General features: G+C 34.1%; 2 long non-coding RNA genes across 2 annotated transcripts; both read left to right on the forward strand.

Moving 5' to 3' along the window:
- Positions 1–438: 438 nt before the first annotated feature.
- LOC114077261 lies at positions 439–854 on the forward strand. The gene is made up of 2 exons (XR_003578339.1): positions 439–480; positions 623–854. It is a non-coding gene; the product is annotated as an uncharacterized LOC114077261 (long non-coding RNA).
- Positions 855–6519: 5665 nt separating this feature from the next.
- On the forward strand, positions 6520–7006 carry LOC107020136. Its single transcript, XR_001456800.2, has 2 exons — positions 6520–6606; positions 6750–7006. It is a non-coding gene; the product is annotated as an uncharacterized LOC107020136 (long non-coding RNA).
- Positions 7007–8659: the final 1653 nt, after the last annotated feature.

The raw sequence follows: 8659 nt of genomic DNA on the forward strand, positions 1-8659 counted from the left end.
TAAATACTATACTTTTATATATTAGGATTGTTTGTAATTAAATAATACTATACTTTTATATATTAGGATTGTTTGACGTAATTGAATAATACTATAATTTTATATATTAGGATTGCTAATCATTGAATATTACTATACTTTTATATATTCGGATTGTTTATCATTGAATAATACTATACTTTTATATTGAGAAACATAACATTGAATTTGTAAATCTATTTTTAAAAATGCAAATTTAACCATTACACTCATTATTATATAAGAAGTAAAAAGTCAAATTATAAGAGTGCCATATATGAAATTTGACTTTTGAAAACTTAAATGAGAATTTGTTTTTAAAAATTTATATATATAGAAGAACTCTCCCATAGTTTTGCCATTGTTCGAGTTTAATAGTTCAAAATTTTTTGGCACTCAAAAGGAAAATATCTCTCATCTCACAAACTCTTTTGATTTTTCTATTTCTCATTATTGGATCAGGTAAATTACATTTTTATTTATTTTATTTTTTTTAATTTATTTGGCCTATTTTGCTCTATACATAATTTTAAATGTTAAAAGAATTTTGAATTTTATGCTCTAAAATTAAAAATGTATCAACATTTCTTGTATATGTATATAGGTTCAATGGCGGTAGCAAGCAAAAATGCAACACCTTGCTTGACATATTTGGGCCCATGTGGTGGAAGTTGTGACCAAAAGTGTTGTGATGACAAATGTATTAATAGTTTCCAGGGTCAAAATCCATATTCTATTTGTCAGTTTATACCTGGAAATCCAGGTCGTTTATGTAATTGTTACCATGATTGTTAATTAATTAGAGTTTCAAGATTAATGAAATGGGATTAATCATATATGATTATGTCATTTATGTTTAATTGTTGTTGGTGGTTTTTGACGTTATGGATTAAATATGTTATTGAGCTATGAGAAAAGTTTTATTTATGTTATTCGTTAAAAAATTTGACTCGCTTATGTCATTTTCGTTTGAGAAATTGTCGATCTATACCATTGTTTGTTAACGGAAATGATAAGCCAAATTTTTTATAGAGGATATTAGATAGATGAGTCTTTGTGTCAAACGGAAAATTTCAAATTTAAGCCATATTCGTTTTTGAAAAATAATTTCACCAATAAGGTGGCCGAATCATAATTGACCAAGAGTAGAAAACGGTTATGTGAAATAGGAATTGTTTTCTAGTAACAAATAATGGCATGGATGAATCTTTTTTCTAACAGAAAATACATAGATTCCTCAAATTTTAAAAAATGGTATAGGCGATTCTTTTCTCAAAACTAAACCCATTGGATATTTGAGCATTTTCTCTTGTTTCAAATTAAAACAACAACAAACAAAAGTAGAAGGAATTATTAACAGTTGAGGGAGGTGTTTTCAACATGATTTTTTTCGATGTTTGTGTCACGAACTTGCCCACCGGGCCGTACGAGCACTTACTCTAATGCCTAAGTAGGGGATCCTAATATCCTAATAGAGAAAACATGCGTCAATTAAAGAAAACGAAAAACAAAATTAAGGAGATTTATTAAATAACACTTTTAAGTACACTATTTGTTAAACTTATAAGGTAAATTAACAACCCCAAGGATCTAGTGTAACAGGTATAAGATCCACTAAATGAACAATCCGACCAATAAATAATAATAGAACACAAATCCCACCATGCGGAAAAAGAGTCGAAGTTATTGGAGGAATATTTCGCCTTCATGTAATGAAACATCACCAATCTTTCATCAAGACTATGTCCAACAATACATAGTAAGAGTAGTATAAGTACAACCACACTTACTGGTAGGAATCATTGGTCAACCCGATGCCCACATCATAATATAAGAAATGAATAGTGGGATCATGCATGGACCACTCTCTTCCCCACCCTCACCCTTTCTTAGAACTCTTCCAACTTACACCAAAACTCTAACCGCTAATCATTTTCTTTCCCTACCGCTAGCAATTCTGTGACTATAAAATCATGACCTAAACATGCCAACCTCATTGGATAATCCTAAACTTCTCTAGCATCCCTTCCTACCAATCGATTATGTCACACTCTTAAATTATTGTATTATCCTCAATTATGATTAGGGTGATCAATAATGCAACATTCGCATACATACCTGCATTATAACGAAGCAATAACAAACTTATATCACACCAATATGAAATCATAATCATCACGTATGAGTTTCTCTCAATTCTTATCACTCAAGAGGCTAAGTTAAGCCCTAATTCTTCCTTAGGGTTCATCATTTGGGTTTTAAACCTAAACTACTAACATACATCAACTTGTTACTTTGATAGATCGAACATAGTATAGCCTAAATTTAAATCTCTTCTACCGGATATCCTTATTTAATGAAGGAATTTTACTCAACAAAACAACCAAGAACACTTGATCAATCATCAATTCTCTACATCAAGCACTAACCCCAAATATGTTGCATTATAAAAATTTTCCACAAAATTTACTCGTGCATAAAGGTCTACGCATATTTCCTACGGGTGATTCTGTATACATAAAGGTAAGCCCAGATTTATGACTACTCAATGCATAAAAACCTAACCTACATGGGCGCCAAGAAATTGCATGGAGTTTTGATTTCTTTTCCAGCTTTTATGGATTCACTACCGTGAATTTGACCAAGAATTTGCAAGATTCCGCCATCCTGTTGTGAGAAAGCTCCTTCTCCTTGTTTCCCAAACTTAGAATAGTTTTTTTTGAACTTTCTAGGATTATTTACGACCTATGTGTTATATTTAGAAAGATGGAAAAATAAGGAGTTTGCGAAATAAGGATTCTGCCTCGCCTATCCCGATATCGCGGGGTAAGTTGCTGCTGCAGCGCTGCCGCTTCTGCATCATATGTCCCACGTAAGCGGGACAGGGTCAAGGTTTTTTGTGAATATTTTCCCTTCTCAAATAACGGCGGTTCGGGTCGTTACGATAGATATCAATTTACTACTCGTTCGTCTCCGAACAACTAGAGCCTGGTCGTTGCTCACTCTTACTTCAAAATGCTTTCTGCTAACGAATGACTTTTACGCGAAATGACGAGAGTTTGCGATCTTTGACAATTCGAAAGCATAGGAGGGTAGACATACACTATAACAAAGAGGTTAAAATGCCCTACACAAAAGAGTACTCGGCTTCCATGTAGGGGTAATTTAACAAGAAATCACGCAAATGTCGAATCAACCTCAAATTATTTTTTTCCATTACCTGCCTTCTAAAACAGCAGCTCTGACGCTGTAGCGGGAGATCGGTCACGGTAAGTGGAGAAAAAGGTCAGACTTTTCCGCATTTCTCTTTTCTCTCTTCCAAAAACACCCAAACTCTCTCAATCACTCTCTCCAAAATGTCGAATTTAAGGTATGTTTTCTCATTTTTCACTCTTACTATATCATTGATTGAAATCCATGATTGCATGCATAATTAACTAATCGAATCGGGACATTTTATGGGTAGTTATTTTGAAAATTGAACTAGGTTGCTAATTGTGTTAAAGAATCGTAGCATGATTACTTCCATTACATCCCTAACGTTTCTACAACCTCTTCACAAAAGGATTCCACGAAAACATGGGTAAATCGATAAAAAACGATGGGGAAAGTTCAACACTCATCTTGCCATGAACTCGGACTTTTTGACACTATTAAAGGGTTATGTTGTTAATAAAAGCATTTTCGTGTTCTAGGATAGTTAACATAATTTGATCTACTGAGAAATTGATAAAAACAGACATTTTAGGATGAAAGATGTCATTTTTGCATCTGGGTTTCGTCCCAGAAGATGGCCGCTGCAGCGGCCTGCATCGTCTCTCTGTAGTGTTCTGACGACTACTGTAGGGGATGTCTAGACCAGTGGCCTAATTCCCTTTCTTGAGAAATTTTCTCTTTTTGTTTTAGTCTTGCCTACCTGGTCATTATTGTCCTAACTGATCTTATTTCTCATAGGCTCTCTCAAATGGCTCGTCAAAATGACGATAACACACCATTCTTCCATTTTTCATATGATGTTAGTCGGGAGTTGCATCATGATTACCGTGCCACAGGGTTCTGCTGTGAGACGGCGTTAGTATTACGGAAAGTGGAGGAGAAGGTGTCTGCCTTTTATGCTCATTTGGTCAAGTTTGGGTGGCTCCCTCTAACTAAGGCTACCCCAGATTCCCATTCTACCTGGGTGAGGGAGTTATATGCCACACTCCTCATGGTATGCTGGGAGGACCCTTAACTGTTCATTCGTGTTTGGGGAGTCGACATTCCCCTAAACACCAATACTATTAATGAGGTAATGGAGGTGCCAGAGGTCCCAAACCTGGAGTAAGAGGTCAAACTTAGGGAGATGGATCTCGAGTGGCCGTGGGACATTATTGTAGATCCGGCGAAATGGGAGCAGCTTAACTAGGCTACGGAAGAGGTCCTCACTACTGTTCACTGGTCACCGGATGCTAAGAGGTAGATGCACCTGGTATCTAGGAGGATTCACTTGTTGGGCAATTGTACAGACGTTACATTTCCCCGACCTTGGTGGTAGCATGTGCTATAAAGGGTATCCAACTGAACAGGGGCACTGATTATTTCCGAGTGAAAGATGTTCTACCGAGGCAACAAGAAGACATTCTTCCTTCCTTGTTTTATCACTGCCCTTTTCAAGCGGGCAGGAGTGTCGTTACTTGATGCTGATGAAGTACTCCCTATGGATCCTGCCATTCACCCCCTTTTGGTTTGGAAATGTTCTACTTCTACGGGCAGGAGGAGAAGACGAGAAAAACTAGCAGTAGTAACGCGACTGCGGGTTCAGACGGTGAGGACCCTCAAAAGGTGCACATGTCGAGATAGACTTAGATAAATATGGAAAACGATGGGGAATGTATATGCTGACTTCACTAGTTCCTCCTAGCACTACCCTCGAGGTAGACGTTCTTTGCCGCCAGCTGTGCTTAGAGAGGAGGAAGGGCGTGGAGAGGGATTGCCTGATGGCTAGGATGTGGAAGACCATTAAGACTATCTTTACTTGCGTTGCCCCGGGCTAGGAGATTCCCAAATTGAACCGAAGGACTTATCACAGTTTCTGATGATGAAAGACGCATGGGCAGGCTTAAGCGCCCGAGGACATGGAATCTGACGTGGACACCACCCAGTCTTAGAGTTCATGATTTTCTTTTTTTTCTTATGGAATTTTAGAACAACTTGATTTTATCTTTACTCTTTTTGAATGGTTCTAAGTTTTATAACACATGGATTCTTGCTTTTGGATGTCTGAGGGAGCTCACTGTTTAATTCTTAATCCATTTAGTTACTACTGTTGTTGAACACTAGTTTGGGAGTTGCAGGAATTAGTTCAGATCCATTCCAGGTTGACATTTGGAAACACGGTTGAACAGGAAAACATTAGCGAGGTTCTACCCTCTCTGTGACAGTTATCGTGATTGTGATAAGTTAAACTAAGATTAATCTACCCTACCCTCTCTGTGATAGTTATCATGATGGTGATAAGTTAAACTAAGATTATTTTACCCCTCTCTGTGATAGTTATCATGATTGTGATAAGTTAAACTAAGATTAATGTTCATGTTTTAGAAATATGAAATGTGATAACTCACATAATTATTATATCATTTATATTTTGTTGTAACTCATATGGTTCGCCTGGATTTTATATTACTATTCTCTATTTCTAGTTTTCTACTAACATTTGGACAATATTATCAATATGTAATATGTACATATTCATTAAACTTCAATCTTTTAAACATTGTTTCAGTCTTCAACAAAATGCTTCTAACTCACTCGTTAAATATTGAAAATTGTTTCCAAAAATGTTGTTTTAAACTTTTTTGTTACTTGTATACATAAATATATATAATATTTTTTTTGAAAAATCATTCCCGTAACACTAAATAGTTATCAGTGCGTGCTAACAAATATATTTGACATTAAATTATATATAAACACAACAATATATCGCGTGTTGATGTTGAAATTATAAATAGAAACAAAATTCCTCTTTTATCTTTGATTTTCCTTTTTTTTAATGTAAATTATTCTAGATCGTTTGTAATTGTGTAATACTATACTTTTATATAATAGGATTGTTTGTAATTGAATAATACTATATTTTTATATGTTAGGATTGTTTGTAATTATGTAATACTATGCTTTTAAATTATAGGATTGTTTGACATAATTGAATAATACTATACATTTATATATTAGGATTGTTAATCATTGAATATTATTATACTTTTATATATTCGTATTGTTTGTCATTGAATAATACTATACTTTTATATTGAGAAACATAACATTGAATTCGTAAATCTATTTTTGAAAAAATGCAAATTTAACCATTACACTCATTATTATAAAAGAAGTAAAAAGTCAAATTATAAGAGTGCCATAAATGAAATTTGACTTTTGAAAACTTAAATGAGAATTTATTTTTAAAAATTTATATATATAGAAGAACTCTCCCATTGTTTTGCAATTGCATGAGTTTAATAGTTCAAAATATTTTGGCACTCAAAAGGAAAATGTCTCTCATCTCACAAACTCTTTTGATTTTTCTATTTCTCATTATTGGATCAGGTAAATTACATTTTTATTTATTTTATTCTTTTTAATTTGTTTGGCCTATTTTGCTCTATACATAATTTTAAATGTTAAAAGAATTTTTGAATTTTATGCTCTAAAATTAAAAATGTATCAACATTTCTTGTATACGTATATAGGTTCAATGGCGGTAGCAAGCAAAAATGCAACACCTTGCTTGACATATTTGGGCCCATGTGGTGGAAGTTGTGACCAAAAATGTTGTGATGACAAATGTATTAATAGTTTCCAGGGTCAAAATCCATATTCTATTTGTCAGTTTATACCTGGGAATCCAGGTCGATTATGTAATTGTTACCATGATTGTTAATTAATTAGAGTTTCAATATTAATCGAATGAAATGGGATTAATCATATATGATTATATCATTTACGCTTAATTGTTGTTGGTGGTTTTTGATGTTATGGCTTAATTATATTATTGAGCTATGAGAAAAGTTTGATTTATGTTATTCGTTAAAAACTTTGACTGACTTATTCATTTTTGTTTGATAAAATGTCCATCTATACCATTGTTTGTTAACGACAATGTCAAGCCACATTTTTTATAGAGGATATTAGATATAGATGAGTCTTTGTTTCAAACGAAAAATGGCAAATTTGAGCCATATTCATTTTTTTAAAATTATTTTACTAATAAGGTGGCCGAATCATAATTGACCAAGAGTACAAAACAGTTATTTGAAATAGGAATTGTTTTCAATTAACAAATAATGTCATGGATGATTCTTTTTTCTCTAACAGAAAATGCATATATTACTCAAACTTTTAAAGGATGGTATAGGCGAGTCTTTTCTCAAAACTTGTCTGATTGCATATTTGAACATTTTCTCTTGTTTCAAATTACGACAATAAACAAGAGTAGGAGGAATTATAAACAGTTGAGGAGGTGTTTTCAACATGATTTTTTTCCGATGTTTGTTTCACGACCTTAACCAGCGGGCCGTACAGGCACTTACTTTAACATTTATGTAGGAGACCCTAATATCCTAATAGAGAAAACATGTGTTAATTAAAGAAGACGTAAAACAATGTTAAGGAGATTTATTAAATAACACTTTTTAAGTACACTCTTTGTTAAACTTTTAAGGTAATTTAACAACCAAAAGGATCTAGTCTAACAGGTAAAAGAGATACTAAATGAATAATTCGGTCAATAAATAATAATAGAACATAGCTCCCACAATACGGAAAAAGAGTCGAAGCTGATGGAGGATTTTTTTCGTCTTCACGTAATGAAACGTCGCCAATCTTTCGTCCAGACTATGTCGAAAATACATAGTAAGAGTAATATAAGTACAACCACGCGTACTGGTAGGCATCATCTGTCAACCTGATGCTCACCTCATAATATAAGAAAAAAAATAGTAGGATCATGCACGCACCACTCGCTTCTCCACCCTCACCTTTTGTTAGAACACTGTCAACCTACACCAATACTCTGACCACTTACCATTTTCTTTCCCTACGACTAGCTCCTCTATGACTATTAAATCATGACCTAAACATTCTAACCTCATTGGATATTCCTAAACTTCGCTAGCATCCCTTCCTACCAATCGATCATGTCACACTCTTAAATTATTGTCATGCACCTTATCTAACCCCCCCCCCCCCCAAAGCCATATATTTTTTCCTTGCCTCAATCTTTAAAGCTATTTCATTCTCCTGGGTACTTACCAAGACAATACCTCGACAATCCATTATTTCTCGACAAGTACACTTCATAAAATATTTATACATTACCCCACCCTCACACACAGACACATGGTTCTACCTACACCCTGTCATCATTAGATAGGAACATAACATTCACAAATTGGTTCACATCATAATATCGAACTATAACATGCTTTACTTACAACTTATCACAAGTAGTTGGTCCTCTCACGGAATTCAAGCCCAAATAGTTATCTTGCTAAAACGTGGCAATCCAATCCCAAAGTACGTCAGAAAGTGGAAATCTGATCCAAATATTTTGTCGATATGTAGCAACCGATCCAATGTTAGCTTGCCGGTTAGTGGCAAT

This window comes from Solanum pennellii, chromosome 5 (assembly GCF_001406875.1).
Source record: "Solanum pennellii chromosome 5, SPENNV200".
Classification (NCBI taxonomy): Eukaryota; Viridiplantae; Streptophyta; class Magnoliopsida; order Solanales; family Solanaceae; genus Solanum; species Solanum pennellii.